Source organism: Pinus tabuliformis, chromosome 5_2, assembly GCF_031772625.1.
Source record: "Pinus tabuliformis cultivar Carrire ecotype Pingquan chromosome 5_2, CPIR1, whole genome shotgun sequence".
Lineage (NCBI taxonomy): Eukaryota > Viridiplantae > Streptophyta > Pinopsida > Pinales > Pinaceae > Pinus > Pinus tabuliformis.
In genome coordinates this window covers 1100085705-1100108705 of record NC_142306.1, presented here as the reverse complement: position 1 = coordinate 1100108705, position 23001 = coordinate 1100085705, and the positions used below count along the sequence as shown (strand labels likewise).

The window sequence follows — 23001 nt, the reverse complement described above, 5'->3', positions numbered from 1 at the left end:
AGGATGGGGTCTACTCTACACCATTGTGCACAATAGAAACCACCAGGGGAGGCCCTCAAACCGAGGATGACTTGATTGAGAATTTGATTCAAAGCCACCCCCCAGTGCACTGTCCTTAGAGGAGTTGATGGAAGATACCCAAGCCAACGCTTTAGTGGACCTCTGTGTGACTGATCCGACCTCTCCTAGAGTTAAGAATGTGGAATTTGGCCCCGAAAGAACCTTAAATATTAGCTCCTCCCTATCTCCCTCCCATGAGAAGGAGCTGTGTAGCTTACTGAACAATCATCTGGATGCTTTCGCTTGGAGCTATAAGGAGATGAAAGGAGTCCATCCTTTAGTTTGTACCCAACACATTTAAATTAAAGAAGATTGTAAACCAGTCAGCAAACCTCAGAGGAGAATGAATCCAGCCCTTAAAGACATTGTCAAAGAAGAATTGCAAAAATTGTTGGATGCAGGATTCATCTACCCCATCTCTGACAGTGAGTGGGTCTCACCTCTAGTGCTTGTGCCCAAGAAGAATGGGAAGTGGAGAATCTGTGTAGATTACTGAGAACTTAACAAAGCCACCAAGAAAAACCATTTCCCTTTGTCTTTCATAGATCAAGTGTTGGATGGACTGGCAGGGAAGAATTTTTTCTCTTTCCTAGATGGGTTCAGCAGGTATAATCAGATCCAAATCATCCTGGAGGACCAAGATAAAACCACCTTCACTTGTCCATGGGGTACCTTTGCCTACCGAGTCCTTCCCTTTGGGCTATGCAACGCTCTTGCTACTTTCCAGAGAGCAGTATTGAGCATATTTTCTGAGTTGGTCCACGACTCGGTAGAAATCTATATGGATGACTTTACTCCTTATGGGTCCAACTTCCGAGAAGCATTGACTAACCTGGGAAAAGTCTTAACCAAGTGTATTGAGATGAACCTGTCCCTCAGTCCCGAAAAATGCGAATTCCTGATGACCGAAGGGACTGTGCTAGGCCATACAATTTCCCAGCAAGGATTACAGGTGGATCCTAACAAGATTGCTATCATCCAGAAGGTCCCACCTCCTCAAAAGGTGAGAGATGTTCGGAGTTTCCTAGGCTTAGCAGGATATTATAGACGATTCATTAAAGATTTTAGTAAGCTAGCCTCGCCATTGTTTGGCCTCTTAGGAAAAGATGTTGAGTTCAAATGGACTGACGACTGTCAGGGGGCTCTGGAAGAGTTGAAAGATAAGCTGGTGTCCGCCCCGATCTTAAGAGGTCCAAACTGGGCCCTACCTTTCCACATCCACACTGATGCCTCGAACAAAGCCATAGGGGCAGCCTTAGGACAAGTTGAGGAGAAACTACCATATGCCATATACTTTGTCAGCAAAAACCTGTCCAAGGCAGAAATGAACTATACTATAACCAAGAAAGAATTCCTGGTTGTAGTCCATTCCCTAAACAAGTTCAAACACTACATCACTGGTTATCAAACATTTTTACACACTGATCATGCTTCGATTAGATATTTAATGAATAAGCCTGATGTAAATGCTCGTATCATTAAATGGTTACTTTTGTTGCAGCAATTTGATTTGACTATTGTCAACAAGCCAGGTAAGGAAAATGTTGTTGTTGACTTCTTTTCTAGATTGGATTTGCCTGCAGGTGAAGAAGGGACAGTGGATGACCAGATGCCAGATGAACATCTGTTTTCTATCTTAGTACTCTCTCCATGGTTTGCTGATATAGCAAATTACTTGGTCTCAGCACAGTTCCCTCCGCATCTATCCTCAAAGGAGAAGAGCAAAATTGTGAGGAAGAGTGCCCCGTTCACTTGGATCGGGGGCAACCTGTTCAAACTTGGCCCAGATCAGATCTTGAGGCGTTCTGTTAGGAGGAGGAAGTCTTTGACATCCTCCTAACCTGTCACGATGGGCCCTGTGAAGGCCACTTCGCAGCAAAAAGGATTGCCTTCAAAATTCTACAGGTAGGCTACTATTGGCCTACTCTTCACCAAGATGTCAAAAGATACATCAACCAGTGTGACTGATGTCAGAGGATGGGGAAACCGACTCCAAGGGATGAAATGCCTCTCCAACCTCAATTGACCTTCGAGCCATTTGAGAAGTGGGGCATGGATTTTGTGGGTCCTATCAACCCTCCTTCAAAGCAAAGGTCTTACATCATTGTGTGCACCGACTATCTAAAAAAGTGGGCAGAAGCAAAGGCAATCAAAGTAGCGAAAGAAGAAAAGGTGGCTGAGTTTTTAAGGGAAAATATCTTCTACAAGTTTGGCTACCCAAGAGAGTTAGTCACCGATCAAGGAAGCCATTTCACCTCTAACTTGATTGAAGACTTGCTCGCTTATCACAAGATCAAGCACAGGACTTCCACCCCATATCATCCACAAGCAAATGGGCGGTGGAAGTCACTAATAGAGCATTGGAAGGGATTTTGACTAAGGTGGTGAGCAGCAACAGAAAGGGTTGGGCAGATCAATTGGTTGAGGCCACCTGGGCCTACAACACCACTTGGAAGACTACAACAGGTTTCGCACCTTATGAGCTGGTCTACGGGAAGAAAGCTTTGTTGTCCATAGAGTTCGAGTACAACACATTGAGGGTGGCAGCTCAGCTGGACTTAGATCTCAGCGATGCTCAACGTGAAAGATTACTGTTGTTGAATGGATTAGATGAACATAGAATGCAGGCCCTCCTCCACTCAAAAGTAGTTCAACTCTAGAGGAAGATATGGCATGACCGACACCTTAGTGAAAAGCAATTCCAGCCGGGAGATTGGGTGCTACTGTATGATTCAAGATACAAGGATTTCAAAGAGAAGCTGAGGACAATATGGTTAGGACCATATACAGTGGAAAAATGCAATGACAATGGTTCAGTCCTTATCAGGACCATTGATGAAGAATCCATCCCCATGCTTGTCAACGGGCATCGATTGAAAATCTACAAGAAACCCCTTTTGAGGCAGGAGTTCATTGAAACTTTGGAAAAATCAATGCTGGTAGTAAAGCAGGGCTCTGCCTCTATTCCACCCACACCTTGATCATCAAAAAAAAAAAAAAGGAATAAAAAGATCCTTGGGTGAAAACCTCTCTGAGGCGCCCAGGGCAGACAGTGAGGGTGAAAACCTCATGGAGGCGCCCCAGCTGTCTCTCAGAAATAAAGAAATGGAATAAAAAAAGATTTTTGGGTGAAAACCTCTCTGAGGCGCCCAGGGAAGATAGTGGGGGTGAAAACCTCATGGAGGCGCCCCAGCTGTCTCTCAAGAAAAAAAAAGAAAAAAAAAAGAAACAGGTCTAATCTCTGTAAAATTATTGCAGGTTGCAGGGAATACATTGCAGATAAAGAAGGTCACGCAAAATGAGGACAGGGGTCCATACCAGGCTACAGGACATCCTTACAGACACTCCCTCCATGGCCACTCACTTTTCCCAGGATTTGATCACATTCGTGTTGAGATTCCACCCCCTACAGGAAGTTCTGGGCTTCCTACGGGAAGTTTTGGGCTTTCTATAGGAAGTTCTGCATTTCTACAAGAAACATCCTGTAGAGCCTTCAGGCGGGCCAAATTCGATTTTGGAAGGGGATTTGAAGCTTGGAGTTTGTTGGTTAGGCCTGCAACCACCCCTCTCTTCCATCCATCACTTGTTTCATCTCTTTGCACCGCCATTGTAACCACCTGGTTATGTGTTCCTGCAGTCATACAAGAAATCATGTTTTCCTCAGATGGACAGGAAATTTTCCAGTGACAAATCAAGCAGTGAAGGCCCACACACTCTACCTGTTCAAGTTCCATCTGGACTCTTCATCAGTGAAGTCAGCCCTGCTCGTTTAGCCTGCATCCCAGGAGGAGAAGCAGCTACAGGACATCCTACAAGAGTCCTGTAGTAGTTGATCCCTCTGGAAGACATACTCTAGAGGTAGGGGCAGCCGAAACCAGCAAAAAGAAACATGTAAAAAGGCTCCTCCTAGACGTGAAAACATCCTCGACGGCTGAAACCAAACACCACCTGTGCATGCAGCATTGCCAACCAAGGATCGGGTTCCAAAGCCGTGCATACAGCATCAACCAATGAAAGAAGGAGTTCCAGCACCTGTGCATGAAGCAGCAGCGAGCGAAGCAGTCGTTCCAAGTCCCGAAGCCTGCAAAACACATCCACGACCACACAGGTAAGTGTCTAACCTTATTCGTCAAATTGCATAGACTATATTTCGAAAACTGCATGTCTGTGAAATGGTTCAGATTGAACGAATTCGGTGGCCAGTCAACTGGCCACCCACAGTCAGTCGAATGGCTTCGTGGGATCCGAACAAGCTTGGTTACGTTGAATTTGCCAATGCGATGTGCAGCGAACACGTGGGAAGTGTCCAGTCGGGGAGAATCGACGGGACTGGCAGTGGTGGCGGCAGTTAATGGCAGAGGAAAGATAATGGTGGTCAGGGACACACAGAGGAATGATGGTCGTGACGTTGGCTAATGGATCGGCCTGGCCACCTCACCCCCTCGCCACAAATTGCGCCGTAATTCAAAATGCTCGGCCGAACACTCATGTTAACCGTTGTTCATTTACATTTGCAACCGTTCTCAGTGAAGTACGCGTCCTCCTCCTCCACAGTCTGTTAGCCCGAGCTTTTCGGCCTGTTTCAAAATTCTCCCGCGTCCCAGGCTCGTTCAGAAGCGTCGTGACACCCTACAGAAGCCAGAAAAGCGTTCTACAGGAAGAGGCTCTATAGGAAATACAGCATAGCCTTCCGGAGCAGAGAGGTCTGGACTTTTCTTCATCAAATTTGGAGTTCCGAAGAGGTAGGCTCAAAAACACTCCTCCATGCGTGGTATATTTCGAAAACATGGTGAATTGAGTTGTCTTGAATTGGAGGGTTAGAGACAAGTCTGCCTGTGAGTCAAAATAGCAGTTTACTTGTGGTTGCATGGAATTTCTTCGTTGGTTTTGCGTCCAAGTTTTCCTCCGCAGTTCCTGTTAAGAAAATTCTTCCTGTAGAAAAGATAAAGCACTGTCAGGGCTAACCTGTGTAGGAAAAATGTGAATTTTACATGGTTATATGTATGTTGGGGGTGGAAAGTGAGCTCTGCACTCTGTCTGGGGAAACCCAAGTCTTCCTTTGATACACAGACAGTCGAGTTTTTAAAACCAGGGAATTGGTGCAAGGTTAAAACATAAACACCTGAGAGATACTGTCTTCAAGCTCGAAGGAGGAAACCATAAAACAGCAAGTCCTCTCTGCTCAGAGCACAAAACAGAGCACTCTCACCATGCCAGGGGGGTTTATTAGGAAGGAACCCTCGGATTCCAGAAAATTGTGTGAACATCCCGAGGTGGTGAACCTCTTCACTCGTGCCAATTGGATGACCTTTTGTGATAGAATTCAAGGTTATGACAATGAGATAACGAAGGAGTTCTTAAAGTCCCTGCAGCCTAAATCAAAGACACTGGCCACTGTGAATTTCAGAGGGTTTCCGTAAAGCTTACCCCACAACTCATTAGCCAAGTTACTGATCTACCATTAGGGATACCCTAGAGCAAAGAGGAGAGGGAATTGGGCCAAAAATCCAAGAAAGAATTCTTTCTACTAGAGGAACAATTTGCAGAAGACAAGAATGGGGTCCGGGGAGCCATCCTACATCCTTTTTGGAGCGAAGTCAGCTTTCAGATCATGAAATACATTACCTGTGAGGGGCAGTTCAGTATTGTCTACGACTATCACTTCCGGTTGCTGAGTGAACTCAGACATGGGATGGATTTACCTCCATAACAGAAGTTAAGCATCCCCTATTTTCTCCTACAATCATTAATTGAGTGTTGCACAAAATTGATGGAAGGGACACTAGATCAGCTAGCCCATCATGGGCTTATCAAGCTTCTAGTGGAAGATGCCCTCCATACCTACACTATCCCTCTCTCTTGGGAGATTTTCCGCAACATGTCCAAGGATGATGATATTCAAATTTTGGCCAAAGAACTCACTTCATCCAGCAGTGAAGAAAGGGAACACATTGAGGCAGAAGAGAAAGCCAGTGGAAAAGAAACACAGGACAGACCACCACAGAAAGAACAAGAAGAGAAGCAAGGGAAAGGCCAAGTTGTTGAGCCCAAAACTATGGGTGGAACAAAGGCACAAACACCAAGGGAGAAATGATTGCAGAGTAGAGCAGAGAGGACTGAAAAAGTCCAAACCAAGGAGGGGACAACCAAGGCAACCACACATAAATTAAAAGGAAAGACACATCCAGCCAAGCAGACCGAAATAGTTGCAACAATTTCTACAGGAAGCATGAAAATAGTCGACACAGGACTTTCTACAGGAAGTCTGGAAACGGAGCAGCAAAGGGAGAAATCACCTGAGATTTTGGCCAGGGAGGCGGCAGCAGTGCTGGCTGCCCTAAGCACATCTCCAAAGCAAAAAGGGAAGTGAAAAAGGGAGCCTTCCATGTATTTTAAAGATGGAGGGAGCATGCGAATAAAAACTGGCAAACCCCAGCCATAGTCAAAGGAGCCAGTTATGATTGTGGACACCCCAGCTAAACAAAAGGAAAGGTCACCTTCAAAGGCATCCATCACCTATGAACGAGGAATCCCAAAAACATCCACCTGGAGAGAAGGGATGAAAATGCTGGACACAAAGACCTCTCTACAAGATGCTAATACTGTTCTACAGGAAACACTGGCTAGGCTAAAGGAGACCGAAGAAATGGAAGGAGAGGCAGCTAAATCACCACAGGAGGAAGAAAAGGTGGAGAACATTGTGGAACCTAGCCCCCATCCCATCTTGGGCTCCTACTATAACTTATTAGAGGCAGGAAATATCATTCCCCAAAAATTCGCAGTGCTACTTTTCCTTGCACTAGAAGAAGAGAGGGTGAGGACCCACACTTGGATGAAGATCACTAAGTCCAAGGGTGTGGAAGATATAGGTCCCCTGGAGGAACAACTCAAAGAGGCAAGAAAGGAATTGGCTATGGTACGGCATGTGGAAAGCAGCCAATGGGCCAAGCTACAGGAAGAAAACGAGCTGCTCAAACAGTAGCTACAGCTACAGGGATAGCATAAGGAAGACATGCCTCACATCTTGGGAGGACAACAGCAACAGGAGAAGCCCACAACAGACAAGGAAACCCCTGATGAACAGCAGAGAAGAGATGGGTTGCAGGCTGAAATTGAGACACTAACTAGACAGCTATAGGAGAAGGACTTGCAAATAGGCCAGGAGATACAGTCTCTGAAACAACAGGTACAAGAAAAGGAGGCCCAACTGGCTTGCATGGCCAACTGGGTGATGGAAGCTCTGCAGTGTAGGTAGCCTGCCAAATCATATGCCCTATACTCCATTTCAAAATTATCATCAATTTGTAGCTTTATGTGACAGTAGCTCCTCAGAGGATAAGGCTAAATTAGCAGAGTTTTATTTGCACAACTTAGCCCTTCCAAACATGAATTCATGGGATCCCAACACTGTGGTAGGAGATGTCCAACTTATGGCCATGGCCTCTGAGGAAAAGAGAGCAGCAGAGGTCCGCAATATTATGAGCAGGGAACTCAGTGAGCCACAAATGATCAGAGTAGAGCCAGACAACCCCTCAGCAGTGATAAGCGCCCACTAGCACTTGGCCAACAACCCTCAGGATTTACCAGAATACATTGAGCAACAGGCTCAAGCTATTTCCCACTTTGAGGACATGGAGAGACTGTTGGGGGATAACTACCTTCATGCCTGCACAAGGCGGTGGAACACACTGCCTCACAGCTTGAAGATAAGAGAATACCACTCTCCCACTAGGATGAGGGAGGCCTTGGCAAGGGTACCTCTCTACAAACAGTTGATGCAAAATATGCAGGCCAATTGGATTGGCCTAAAATTCAGTCCTCCCTTGCTTTTGGGATTGCTAGAAGGAGTTAAGGAAAAGGAGGAAAATAGACAGTGGGAGGAAGTGGAAAGGAAAGCAGGATTTCACGACCGAGAAGAAGATATCACTGCGGAGGCCTGGGACATGAGGGAGGTGGTCAAAGCTATAAAGGATGATGAGCTAGATTAGTTGCTCAGAGTATGAGCAACCCATTTAGCAGGGGGGTGATGATGAGCCCCAAAAATGGGTAAATTATTGGGCTCACTTTCCCTATTGTTCTCCATCAATCCCATCTGCTCCATCTCCCCCCTTCAATGATAAATCCAAAATAAGAACGAGGAACCATCTTCCAAGTTCTCATGTTGATCCTCAAAAACATTGCCTGAAAAAACCGCCAAAACTGGATGCTGGAAAAAACTCAAATCTGAAGAGAACATGAATCAACTGCATGCTTGATTCATCTCTGAAGGACGCTTGACAACTCCATCATGTGCCAAGCCGCAAAAGGATCCAACTGTCCTTTGTTTGAAAACAGCATCCGGTGTCCACTGACACAATTTTGATGAACGCCCACTAGCGTATTTGCTGATGAGGATTGCCCACTGGCTGATGATATTGAAAAACAACTCAATGTTGCTTTTTCTATGATGAAAGCTGCTCACTGCTGCTTTATTGTTGGTCGCCCACTGGCGAATTTACTGATGTTCACTGTTGATGAAAAATGCCCACTGGCTGATGAGGATGCCCACTGGCTGATGAAGATGCCCACTGGCTGCTTCATTGATGTTGTCGAGACTTTCAGTCTGACAACCAGTTGTCAATTTCATTGACATTTTCCCCCCTTTGTCAGCTGAAAGGAGAGACAATCTTCTCCTAAATATATATGAACTCCCCCCCTTCAGGTGTAGGAGAGTTTCACTGTTGTACTCCCTTGTTCAACTACAGGAGAGTACCATCATCGTTTCACTGCTGGCTGCACTATGTGTGATTGTAGTTGGTTGTAGAACTGAGACAATCTTTTGACTGTGGATGACCATTCCCAAGGGTCAATCCATTCATAATGTATCTTCAATCTGGCTGATTTTTGTTGGCTGCTACATTTTTCTGAGGAATGATTGGGCTTGCCACAATGGCAACAAGGATGGAGATCAAAACACTGATCTTCCATATGACGAGTTCTTTGACAATGAGAACATTTCGGTTGGACATCAACTTCAGGTTGCATGCAATTCTGTTTGTCTGCAACTTTCTCAGAACCGTCTGAGGTGTGTTGTTCAAGAAATCCTGCACTCACAAACTTAATTGGCTTGGAATAATCTGGGATATGTAAGTTGGTGTCATCAGTGACATATCCTAAGCCTCGTTGTTTCTTGTTATTTTGAATCTCTTCCCAGGGCTTGATGATGGGTTTGGAAGAAATTTGATTTTGATCATGAACAACTTCGACATTTGAAGTTGTTTGGATGATTGATTTGGAATCAACATCTTTATCTTCATCTATATGGTTGAATGACTTGGAAGAAGCACTCTTTTGTTGCAGCTCATCTCTTTGTAGTTGCGACTCTAATTGAAGAAACTCAATGGTTTCATGTGTTTGTTGTAGATGCCGTGAAAGATCAGCAAGAGTTTCTTTGCTGATGTGCACCATGTCTTCATCACTGGAGATGATCAAACTGTGAAGAATGTTTAACAACTGAATATGTTGCGCCATCTGAACTTGCTCACTTGAAATCAGGCTCTCTTGTCGTAGATGTCATGCTTTGAATTGTTTCACTTGATTTTGTTACTTGAATGACAGGCTCGTTTGCTATGGGACTTGAATGGTCATGAATGGTCACTTGCCTTACTTGATGACTTCACGCTCACTTGAAGGAATAGCTATGCTCGCTTGATGTCGATCTCAACTTGCTTGATTGGTGTTAGAGTTGAACTTGTTTGGTTGCTTTGATGATCTTCACTCTGTCTCGCTTGAAAGTTTGAACTTTGTACAGTTTTGACACAAATTACTTGAATGAATACTCACGCTCGCTTGTAGGAGATGTGAACTTGTTGTTTGTTTCATTTGAAGTTAAAACTCATGGACTCACTTGATTGTGCTTTAAAGGAAGGGTGTCGAACATTGTCGAAAATGCACCCAAAAAAGCTTACAAAGATTTCAATGATTCACTACAATGAATTCAATTTGACTCAATTCAAGACTTGGGTGTCGGTTTCAACCGAGAATGCACCCTTACAATTCAATGTGATTTGAGTTTGATTACAAGTTCAACAATGTTGATCTAGACTGTGCTCTGAAACGTTGAAATTTACAGATTCATTAACCTGATTGTAGTGATGTAGACTTTGCTTTGAAATGCTGGAGTCTGCAGATTCATGAACTTGATTGTATTGAGTGAATTTGATTGTTGAGGTAGAATGTTGATGTTGAAAACTTTGATTATTTGTTGTAGTGACGCAAATGCATGTGTTGAGCTTAATTATCCTTCCTTGGTGCTATTCTGTTACAAGTGTTGTTCTTGCTTGCATTGAACTTTATGTGTGTTAAATGAGATCATTTATGTGTCAAAACTAGACACAAATCAGAAAGAAAAAACATGAAGCCATAAAACACATGCACCATCAAACACACACAGTGTACCTTAGATCCCCTTATTCAATTTCGGGCGGATCTAGGACACAATCACCACAAATAATATGTCTTTATTGAGTATTGAGATCATCAACCTTTCATCTTTTACAACATTGCCATGAAAGCTTTCTCAAACAATGAGAATTTGACACTCACAAATTTGGAAGAAAATGCATTCAAAAACCTGACTCAACCTCCTATATCAATGAGCTCTCCTTTGAAAAATCTATCACTTCAAAGATTTCAAAAATTAAAGCAGCCTTATGCAATAATCCTCTTTCCTATTCACTCCTTATATCTCCCAAAATTATCCACCACTTATCACTCCAAAAAGGTTTTACAAATTTAAAGTCACACCTTATCACTCCATTACGAAAACATCCCTTAAAAGAATTGAATTAAAAAGTGAACGAATTTCATGAAGTTCCTTTTTGAATGAAGTGAATTAAAAAGTGAACTTTATGGATTCAAAAAATGAAATATCTCATATTTTAGCAAATATCAGGGCCAATTCTTAGCCGCACTAGACATGGCCTTCGACTCATCAACAACTTCAACACACAAGAAACGTAGGGCCAATCACTGTTGGCGCTTTACTCCAGCGCATTGGTGATCCAGATCAGCGTGAGCAACTTTAATCTGGAAACAAGCATCTCTGATCTGGAAACAAACATCAGCACTGCTACTACCAAGATTCTTCAGCTTGGGCACCAAGGATCAACAACGAGATGGGTACTATCATTTGACTTGGTTTTGCTGCAGATGATGTGACTAATGTGCATGATTGGAGTTCCACTTTTTTATGTGCACATGTGTGCTTGGGATTCCAATGTTTAGAGTGTACTTAGCCTCTTCACGCCATCAGAAACCTCCACATAGGTCTGCACGGTTAATGCCTTGGGGAATCCCTTACACTCAACAACTAGCAACACTGTAATAGATGTCAATTATTGGAGGCAAACACATAAGAATTTATCATATTCTACACTCTGATATTTGAAAAATAAATACTCACACACATTATGTATCTATGTACGAAGAATAGAACATCAGATCTTTCTCATCTTTCTGGAAAGAAATGGCGAAGACTCGGCCCCAACCTTCATTTCTTTATTTACTGCCTATTTCACTTGCAAAAAGAATCTACTGCCAGAAATCCTTTGATCATTTCGCTTCGAATTGAATTGATACTCAGAACTTTGGTAATCTGGATCGGATTGGCAATTCAGGGGTTTTTAAGGGGTTTTGAGAGCTAAATTCAGAGGCAGTTTTACTAGTATTACACAAATACTTTAGCGATCAAAATGGAAACCATGTTTGAGCTAGTCTATGGAAAGGAGTCACTTTTTGAAGATATGCATACTCTGCCACCCATCTCCAAGAGGCTTCACTGTTCGGCTAGTAATTCACCAATCTGATTCTCTTCCTATTCTCCCACAAGGAGCCCCACAACAATATATATTCACAACCAAAACCACTCTACCGATATTGGCATTCCAGTGGAAAAACGGGCTGCTAATGACCTTGCTCCTTAATCCAGTTCAAAGCAGCGATGGCTCCGACTCCAAACAGTGATGTGAAGGAAAAATACTCTCATGTACGATTTTCCTGCGAAATTCAATTCTCAGTGGCTGCACAATTGCAGCAGTAAGTTAAGCTCCATCGCATTTAAAAGGGGCGCATCTTCATCTTTATCAATAAGAAAATAGATTTATTTTTTTTCTCAGCAGGCTATTGCTCATATAGCAATTGAAGAGGCTCTGATACCACATGATAAAAGAAATTAACTCAAAGAGATTACAGGAAAAACACATATAAAAATCAGACACAAAATATGGGTGGAAAAAGGCTGAAGCTTCATGCTTCCTCATGTATTATCTTTCATTCATACATAAAATAATTGAATATAGTGTTACAAATAAATAGATGAGAGATAGTGTTCTCAAGATAGTGCGTGCTATCTTAGACACTTTTGGTTGAGATAATTTCTCCTTTGGTTGAGATAATTTCTCACCAGACACACACCAATATAGGAGTTACCTAAACAAACTCCTATCTTAGAGGAACAACCCAAGAGTTAGGCACAAATTCCCAACTTGGAATATTTAATTAATTTATTTATTTTTGGATTTATTATTGTTTTTCCTGTAATCTCTTTGAGTTAATCTCTTTGATTTAATTTGTTTTATGAGAGAGGCTAACACCATCCCCTACCTCTGATTCTTGCCTCATATTTGCTACACCTTGACCTAGTTTCCATATTTTTGTGCAACATTGCTCCACTCCTCCTTGAACAAATCCAGCCATCCTCATCTCTCCTCAGCTCCATCCACCAAGTCTTGGACCTCCTCACACCCTTATCCTACCTCCATACTCACTTCTCCACCTTTCTCTCTCCATCCACCCTCCAAAATCCCATTTCTGAACATCCTGTAGAAAATACAGAACATCCTGTAGAACCCCTGCAGACTTCCTGTAGAAGCTCACGGACGCGGTTTCTTGATAGCCAAACTCGGTGAAACTCTCTGGAAGGGTGCTAGGGACCCCTTAGGCCCCCTTCTAACCTTCCCAACCTCTTGCAAGCATTTCCTCTCGCCAATCCACCTCTGCACAGTCAAAACAGTCAAAGCACATGCATGATAATTCTGACAACTTATTCAAAAACACAAAAACATGTTTTGTTTTTTTTTTTTTTTTCAGATGTTAATGTAGAAGTAGCTTAGACACATGCATTTTACCTTCCTAGAATTCAATGGCATCGCTTTTAGTAGCTTGCATCCTCTTTCTTGCATCAGTAGGGCTAGCTGGTAAAATTAGGTTTTGCTAGGGTTTACGTTTCCTTTCAGCTTTCCAGTTTCTTTCTGCAAGTAGATTAGCCTTCTTTGAGTTATCTTTTGTCCATCAGTTAAAAAGCTTCTTCTCAGAACTCATAGAAGTTGGCTTAAGCTCCTAGCGGACTTGTGCCAGCTAACCAAGTGACAGCTGTGGCAAGAGCTAGTACTTGTGCATACAACACCGTCGCTTCCAAGTTTGTTACGAACTACCAGGTTGATAAGAGTCAAGAAGGGAGTCCCAGGGGTTGTAACATTATTGCTGCAATACTGGAGCCCACCACAAACTTAACCACTAGTAGGCTATCGGGTTATGTTACAACTAGCTCACTAGGAGGAAGATGCCTTGCGTTCTTTCGAGATAATTTTGTTGCATAGTTGAGAAAAGATAGCCAGGAGAGATAAGAGGTAGAGTACACAGAGAGGATCTATGCACTATAGTAGCCCATGGGTCACATGCATTATTTATTTGTACCTGCAAACATATTTCCATACAGAGAAAGAGAGCGAAGCAGGTTCACCTTCTAGTTGGGTTTTCTCCCAAAAGGGTTTCCCATAACACATCTTGTGTCCTATGTGTGCGTGTGTGTGTGATCTTATTTTTTTCGTGAGGTTGTTTCAACCATTTACCATGGATAAAAAATGAATCCTATCTAATTCCACCTATGGAAAGGGGCGATGTATATGGAGTCAGGAAGCAAGACCGCACAACCAAAATCAATATTTCCCATGTAGTTCTGACCCCAAAACTGGTGTGATCCAAACCTTAAATGATGGTATCTTATCTAGTGTATATTATTTAGGTCCACATGCACACCTTGATCATCAATGATGTACCCCAGATATTGAACCTGGGTCATGCCAAAAGTGCATTTCTCCAAATTGGCACACAACTTATGTTGTTGCAGGGTTTGGAGGACTTGTCAAATATGGTGGAGATGCTCTTCAAAACTTTGGTTGAAGATCAATATGTCATCTAGATACACCACCACGAATGCATTGGTGAAGGGTCACAAGATGTCGTCCATCGATCTCATGAAGGTTGTGGGGGCATTGGTCAACCCGAAAGGCATGACCAACCATTCAAAAAGTACCTCCCTGGATTTGAATGCAGTCTTCCACACATCAAAGGGTTCGATAGGCACCTAGTGATAACCAGACTTCAAATTGATCTTGTTGAAATATTTCCGCCCTTGAGTTAGTTCAGAATTTCATTAATCCATGTGATTGGGTACCTATTCCATACAGAGATCTTGTTTAGTGCTCGATAATCAATACAAAGTCTCCAGGTCCAATCCTTATTTTGTGCCAATACAATTGGGCTTCGACAAGGTGATGAGCTTGGCCTGATGTGCCCTTTCTACAACAACTCATGAATTTGCCTCTTGTTCTCATCATTATCTAGAACAAAGCATTGATAGATCGATCCATTGGGTAGCAATGCACCTAGGGTCATATCGATGGAGTGCTTAACCTGACAGTGCAGAGGTACCCCCATAGGTGAGGATAAAATGTCCCTATACTCCTCCATGACCTTGTCCATCTATTATTGATGTGCAGAGCAGCCTTGTCTAGAAGTCATGGCCACAATATTATTCTTTCCCTGAGGGAGAATGATAATGAAAACAAATTTCTTGGTCTGTGAAATGATCTTACTGCATTGATTTTCTTCGATCAAAGAGATGGTGGTAGGCGGGGCCACATTCGTATCCTATATAGCTTATTGCCCAAAATAATAATCACAGAGCGACGTCTAGACTCATATACAACATATCGCTTCCACAAGTATGTTTGTCCTAATAATACATCACAAACTTCAAGAGGGGAACATCACACAGTGCATCATCTGTGAAGGGCTTGAAGTTGTAGGGAAGGCGACATTGCAGGCTAATGTGAAGATCTCGTCCTTGGTGAAGCCACCCGATGGTGTATGACTACAGATGTGTTGAAGTTGGTAGGCCCAGGCGCTTCACAACCTCTATTGAAATGATGTTTGTAATGCCCCTCTATTTTAGAAACTATAATAGTTAATACATTATATTTAATAGTTGAAACACTGATAATAATGGCATGATGGCTAGGGTTGTTTTTGGAAAAAAAAACTGTGATAATGTAATTAGTTGAGTTTGAAATAATTAAATGTGGTATTGGAAGGAATTATCTGGAAAGAATAAAGGAACGAATGAGATCATTATCCTAATCCATAATCTAGGATGGATAGATTGGATAAAGGAAAATAATAATAATAATAATAATAATATTAAACTTTCCCAAATCACTCCAAAGAAAAACCCCTCGGAGTAAAATCATGTGATTTACTAGATAAGTAGAGAAAAATCTGGAAAATCATTCAGTGTAGGGGAAACAACACTAGAATGGGTGAAAAAGCATTGTAGTGGAAAAATATGGGCTTTAAAGGATGAAAAAGAATCATTTTCAAGAAAATAAAAACGGGAAAACCCTTGGCTATGGGGATTGGTAGAACCTAGAAAAACGAGACGTCATTATAGAAAGTCTGCTAGGGAAAGTCAAGCATAAAAATGCCTTCACTAGGACAACGGAGGTTGTTGATTCTAGAAAGAAAAGAAATCTTAGGTCAGGGGGAACTGGAGGTGACAGTTCAAGGTTGTGTGCCAAGTTGTTCTTTCCAAGCTAATTTTGTTGTTGGTAAATCAAGTAACCTGAATTTTTGGGTAACAGAGTATTTTCCTTAAAGACAATGCCCTCAAGGCCCAATGTAGTAATTGGGCTCTAATACCATTTCTCACACCTCCTTCTATAAATACCCTTACATAAACTTGAAATTCAATTATTCTATAAGTAATTTTTCATTTTTATTTTTGTTCTTATCCTTTCTGCACCATAAATGATGTTAAAAATTAAAGAACCAACTTTATTGATTAGACTAGGCACCTCTCAGGTGAGAGCCTTCACCTGGAGACTACCACTGCAGAATGTTCTACATCATTCACACAAAGGCATGTTACATATAAACTAGCACATAAACAAGGTGGTTTGAATCACTCCCTAAATAATAGGATCTTAGATCTAATCAGAGGGTCTCAATCCTATCCTACAACAACAAACAACCAAATGTGGAAAAAACTAACTTTCTCCATTAATTCTAACACTTCCCCTTAATGGAGAAAGGGTGCTTGGAAAAATAGCATACGTCTGCTGGTCTAGCCTCAACTAGGCTTACAATAGTACATAAAAAACTTGGTAACTGAGCTTTCATTTTTGTCTTCTTGCTTGAGAGTCCATGCTTGTTCATTTGTCGGTGAAGTTTCATCTTCACTTTTCTTGCCATAATGCAGTGATGGAGCTTTTCCTCCTTTTTACGTTTCCTACCCCAAAGGCGGAACACTTGAACTTTTATCCTCCTCTTTTCTGATCTATATTGTAGGCTAACATTCAATGTTGCAGGTTCTTGGGACTTTTCAATTGTTTCTTCTTGAATGCGTATCTTATCAAAAAAGATGTTGGATTCATATTGGCTCTTGTCTTCTTGCTCCTTCAAGAGATCTTTCATATCTCCACCTCTCTCTGCTGACATAGTTTTTTGATTCATGCCTTCAACCTCTTTACTCAATTCTATTGTTGCAAACATGTTATCATACATTTGATTTGTCTATGGAGATAAGCTTTTCTTCTCACTGAACAACAACTCATCACTAAGATGATTTTCATGCATTAGATTGATCCACTCATCATGAGATATATAGAACTCATCAAATTTGACTTCATATGTCTATTCATCAGGGAATATTTCTTCATAAAAAATTTCAGATTCTACAATAATGGTTATATCTTCATCATCACATGTTTTAATGTTAATTACAGGCACACAATCATCACCAAACATTGCATCTTCAATGTTGACATGTTCAGTTTCACAATCAGTTATGGGATTGAAAACACAATTATCAGTTTCAAGAGAAAAACCTTCATCATCTTTGCCCTCACTGTACTTCATTTCTAAAATATCCCACAAAACTTTTGCATTTTGAATCTTACCATATTCATGTAGTATGTTGATAATGATTTTTTCATCTAATGTAGATGTTATCAGATGTAATGTTGATGCATCTCCACTATCATAGTTTGAATTGATAACATCTTCAACACAATTCAATAAATTTACCTTCCATAATGTTGTTTTGATTTCAAGTGCCCACCTTTCATATTTCATACTTGAAAAAGAGGGTGGATCAGGTATTAATCTCTTAACAATTTCATCAAATTCTAGATCTGCATCATGATCCTTGACTTGATCAACTATAAGTCCATCAGCATCGACTCGAAACTCTTAACCAAATTCAACAAAACAATATCATCTTTCCCTTGATGCTTTCTTCATAGTTTCCTTCGAGACTCTTTCAATCTCCTTTGTTGACCCATTTCTCCTTCTATTTTCTCCCCAACATTGAGTGTGAAAGAACACTTCGATCAGGAATAGTCTGCTCCCCACTGCACTACTAATTTCTTCAAACTGTCTTTGAAAAAAATGAAATAAGACAATATTTCCCTACAAAATTCTAGGAACCCAAATCATCATATTTCTTCAAGCCTAATTTGCAATGTTATTGGAGAGCTAATCCAAGCCCTCACAAAAAAGTGGAATAGGTGCTTCGGATATATGAGTGGGGCTACCTAAGGGAATGCAGCCCATGTTTGTCAGTGATCCCTACAATATTCATAGAATTTGGAGATCTTGATTATCTGTGAACACAAGTAATACAACATCATGTAACAATTTCTCTCGGCTTCAACTTATACAAGATGGTCGTCTTGCCAATGGCATCGAGACCAACCATCAAAATTCGCATTTCCTTCAGAAACTTCTATGAATCAACATAGATGCAAATACAACACCTCCCAACACAGTAGAGATCGACGTCAATAGAAAATCTCAAGGCTTTAAGAATTCGGCCAGGTAATCACAATAATCCAACCGGATCAATCCTAAAAGGCATCATCGGGTTGATCTAAACGCACCCCTCCAATTTCTCTTGCCCGCAAATAAAATTTTGGGCAAATTATCTCCTCCCAAAACCAGATCACACCAACAATCTATTGACCTCAAGAGATCTCACACATCATAGGATTAGAGGGATCTCGAATTGCTCACAATACTGGACATGAGCAGCTAATCCAAGCGATCCAATGCACGCTGCTCCTCCTCACACAACAATCTGCTCCTTCATACAGGTTCACATCACAACAAATCCACCTCAGCACGTCACAGATCATGTAGCTTTTCTCTCCAGCTACACATACGCCTCCATTTAGTCCGCAATCCACTCTCAGTGATAGCGACAGCGACACCTTCTGTAGGCAGATGAGATTCACAGGAAACCCCCTCTCAAATATTCATGACTAGGCACCACTTCCCTTACAAAAAGAACCCTTGAATCTGCTTCTCACCACAACGCCTAATAACATACTTATAACCCACATAATTCTACTTCAGCAATGCCCTCTGAGCAATAACACTGCTCCTCACTACAGTGGTAGAGAGCTTAATTGCCACGGTGGGCTCCTTGACCATAGGATGTTGTACTATTGTCACGACTGCCGATCTGCCTCTCCAACTGGCAGACACGCCAGAGCTTGGATCTCCGATGAAGGGATAGTCGCTTCACAACAATGGCCACCATTGCCAAACAGCTCCAATGACATTTATTTTGCACCTAGAAGACACCAATGGTGTGCACCTAGTTCGATTCAGCCACGACGGGCAGGCTCCTTTGTTGGGAAACCGATCCCATAGATCCTCTGCGCACAGGCTCCTATAGCACCACAGAATGTTGTTCTTCCATGACCACGCACAGTCCTTCTTCACGTAGCCTCGGCACCACTGTCTCCTTCTTCGGTCGCAATTCAGTGGATCTCGATCACAACGATAGGCTACAGACCACACTATTCTCGCGACTCTTCTTCAAATGCATGCAACAACCTTACATCAATTCACCAACAATTCTGTAGCAATTCATGAGCATCCCACTCTCCTTGGCTTCGACTACACCACGACTCCACGACATGATCATAATGCCATGGTCTCTTGCAGAATCCATGCTCATTGATTGAGGCAACCTTGATTTATCAAACAACATCTAGCTAACTTGGCGCTCACCAAACAACATCAATCACTTCGGCGCTCACCAAAGATGACGCTCAAACGCGCAACCAAATCACTTAATCTGCAACCACCAACAGTCAACAATCAGATCACTTGATTTGCATGAACCAAGGACCACCAACAACCAGATCACTCGATTTGCGATCTTCAGCTGCAATCTTCCACCAACTCCAGACTCAGGGATTCACAGGCCCTCTCAAACCTGCAGCTTTGCTACCATGTTAAAAATTAAAGAATCAACTTTATTGATTAGACTGGGCAACTCTCAGGTGAGAACCTTCACCTGGAGATTACTATCGCAGAATGTTCTACATCATTCACACAAAGGCCTGTTACATATAAACTAGCACATAAACAAGGTGGTTTGAAACACTCCCTAAATAATAGGATCTTAGACCTAATCAGAGGATCTCAATCCAATCCTACAACAACAAACAACCAAATGTGAAAAATACTAACTTTCTCCATTAATTCTAACAAATGATGGGTAATAACCTTTTATTAAAGTATAATCTAATGACTAAGGATAAACACATATTTTAGTGTTATATTCTTCCATGGTTATTCTTCAATGTGCAACATAGGATGATTTATATATGTCACTTGAAAATGGTATTGATTATATACTCTAACCATACCCTTATTCTATGACTCCTATGGCTCCAAGTGTAGTTTTCCTTATCATTCACTTTATATTAATGGCACGAAGGTATATACACTCCCATTATATCATACTCTAATGTTTTTAGCCCTAATTTAATCTCACCTATACGTACCTATGTCTCTACTACTCAAACCCTTCCAACTCATGGCATTCACATGATTATCACGCTCCTCCTCTAAATCGTTCCCCTTCTCGAGGCTATCCAAGATTGACGGTGCTCGCGACTTGCTCACAAATCGACGATCTTCTTACAAATTCCTTTACCCTAAACCCATTTGGGCTTATACCTCACACTGAATTGAGTTTTATGTTTACTATTGCGACGAGAGATGTGCCATGGCTACCTGGCCTCTTCTTGGCTACGAAGGTGGTACTTCATGCATTTCCTAGCTCATTCGGTGAGAGTTCTCTCAGCATGATGCCCTCTCAGGTATTTGAGTTGGTTTTGTCAAGACTGCATATATATACTTCTGGTTTGATTGATGTCAATTTGAGGGTTGCAGGCATTGACACAGTCTTCTCTGTTTCATTGTGATGCAAGGCCTTGTGGAGGAGAAAATGTTTATGGCCCTTTTCCACCAAGATGCTTCCTTCACCTCAGAAGTATAACGTTTTGCAAGAACCGCAACTCTATTCATTTTCAAGCCTATGTTCGCCTAATTTATCGAAATGTGGTTGATTTCCCTATAGGATTTTAGGGTTTACCCTTCTTAATAGTGCTTTACCTGGTAAATTTTGGCATCCTGAGGTTTAATAGCAATTAGCATTCACAGGTAATAATTGTTTTCCTCTAGCCTTCTTATAACAGTTTTATTCCAGTCCTTAGTTTGATTCTTGGGCTTCACCTTTGACTATTGGGTTGTTTCCAATGGCTGGTCTCAGGAATGCAGAGGAATTGCTCTCTTCCCGACATAAATATCGTAGGCAACAACATTTAAAACCCTTATTTAGTTTTCTATGGATTATGGGGTTTACTCTTGCTCAAGCGATCTCTAATAACCATTTATTGTCAATTTCGGGTGTTGACAGGTAACAATTCGACTCTTCTTTCATTATGGGCTTCTTGGACAGCATTGGAACATGGGTGCTCACTCGCCTATTAATTTTTTTACAGGTGGGTACCCTTCACATGGTGTTCTCCGAAGGTAGTCGTTGCTTATGTAATATGGCTCTTGTTTCCTTAGCAACATTGGTGCGCTATCACATCTCTGGTCTCTTGAAGACTCGTGTCTAGGTTTACAGTGGTTATTTAATCTGCATCGATAATTCTTGATCATGTTATCGCTATTCGAAGGGATTGTAAGAGGAAGTGTCCTCACCCTAGCCATAAATGTAATGTTAATATAGCCTCACTGGCACTCGATGCTGGCTAGACTATTGATTTGGAAAATTTTCCTATGTAACCTTATATTTTTCTAGTTTTGATGTTATTGGTTCTTGTGTTGGACATTAGATATGAACCTTTAAATGTTTGTTTTAAAAGGCTTGATGCTTGATGCCTCTTCCCTCTGGTACAATTTGTAACAGTTGAATATTATGAATTGATTTCTTACTCGGTTTTACCAATTTCACCTAGTTCGTGTTCGTCTTGAGATGGAAGTTTCATGCTACTTTTGATGTTCCTCTCTTATAATAATGAGTTTTGTAGAGTACGATTAATACGCTAGAAGATTTGTTGTGGCAAGGATAAATTCATATTTAGAGTATTGCATGACCTGGATAAAGAAATTAATTATCGTATGTACAGTTATATTATTATACATTTTTCTTATTAATGGTTTCATGTGCCTGTACATTCTCCTAGTTTTGTTGGAATATTAATTCCAACTGCTGTGCAGCAGCAGCTATTTTACTTTATTCATTTGTCTTTATCCGGCGCCCCACATTTTTCCCCCGATCTGTTAAATCACCGCTATTACCATCTTTTCACTCTTTAATTAATTTTTGTGTTGCCTGAATGAAGAAGATCAGATCCAGCGCCACACCATTACTTTTCAGCAAGCGTATTAATGAGCAGACGGCTGAAAGAGATAAGAACCAGCCTCGAGCCGTAACAGCATTTATCAGTCTTGGGTTTCAGCACAACCGACTCAAGAAATACAGCAAGAAATCAAATCTGTTAATTATGAACAGCAGATATTTCATCAGCAAGTTAAGGCGGTGAAGAACCTTTCCCGCACTATAAATAGAAACAGAAACAGAAGTAGAAAATATATATGAGAGAGATAGAGAGCGGATGAGAGCACGCAGCAGCGTGAAGAAAAATATTTCCAGAACAGTGAAATGCACAGAAGTGCAGTTTTGTAAGTTTTTTATATTGCACAGCAGTGCTGAAATTTTCTGAGATAAATGTTTTCTGGAACTGAAGTGTTCCTGTTGTAATCTGTTAGGAAGATCCCTCTACGTGAGGAAGACTTAGTTTTATGTGTTGGTTTATTTTCATAAATTGAAATTCCTTTCTGTGCGTTTCTGTTTCACCAAAAGTTATTTCGTCAAAATTTTTAGTTGCTGAAACAGCTCGTAACTCAAAAAATACTTGACGTCAAAATTTCCTGTTGCTGAAACACCACGAACAGCAACTGAAAATTTTTTACGTTGCTGAAACACCGTTGCTGAAACACCTGTTTCAGCAACTGAGAAAAAAACTGTGTTGCTGAAACACCGTTTCCAGCAAACGAATTTTTCTGTTTTTCTGAGTTAAAAACAGAGTATTTTCCTGTGTCAAAACCAGAATGTTATTTTGATCAGTTTGTGATCCTGAGGCAAAGTAGAGTATTATTTTATGCTCGGTTTTGTGTTTTTGAATTATCAAAAAACAGAGTATTGCTCTCTGTTCATATTTTTGTTGTTTCGGAATTTATCAGAAAATTCTGAAC

General features: G+C 41.3%; 1 long non-coding RNA gene and 1 pseudogene across 1 annotated transcript; both read left to right on the top strand.

The window, feature by feature from the left end:
* The window catches only part of LOC149163077 (protein NRT1/ PTR FAMILY 5.2-like), a 147230-nt pseudogene that overhangs the window by 50238 nt on the left and 73991 nt on the right, over nt 1–23001 (top strand).
* On the top strand, nt 20698–21472 carry LOC149163078 (uncharacterized). The gene is made up of 3 exons (XR_016261623.1): nt 20698–20898; nt 21008–21045; nt 21240–21472. It is a non-coding gene; the product is annotated as an uncharacterized LOC149163078 (long non-coding RNA).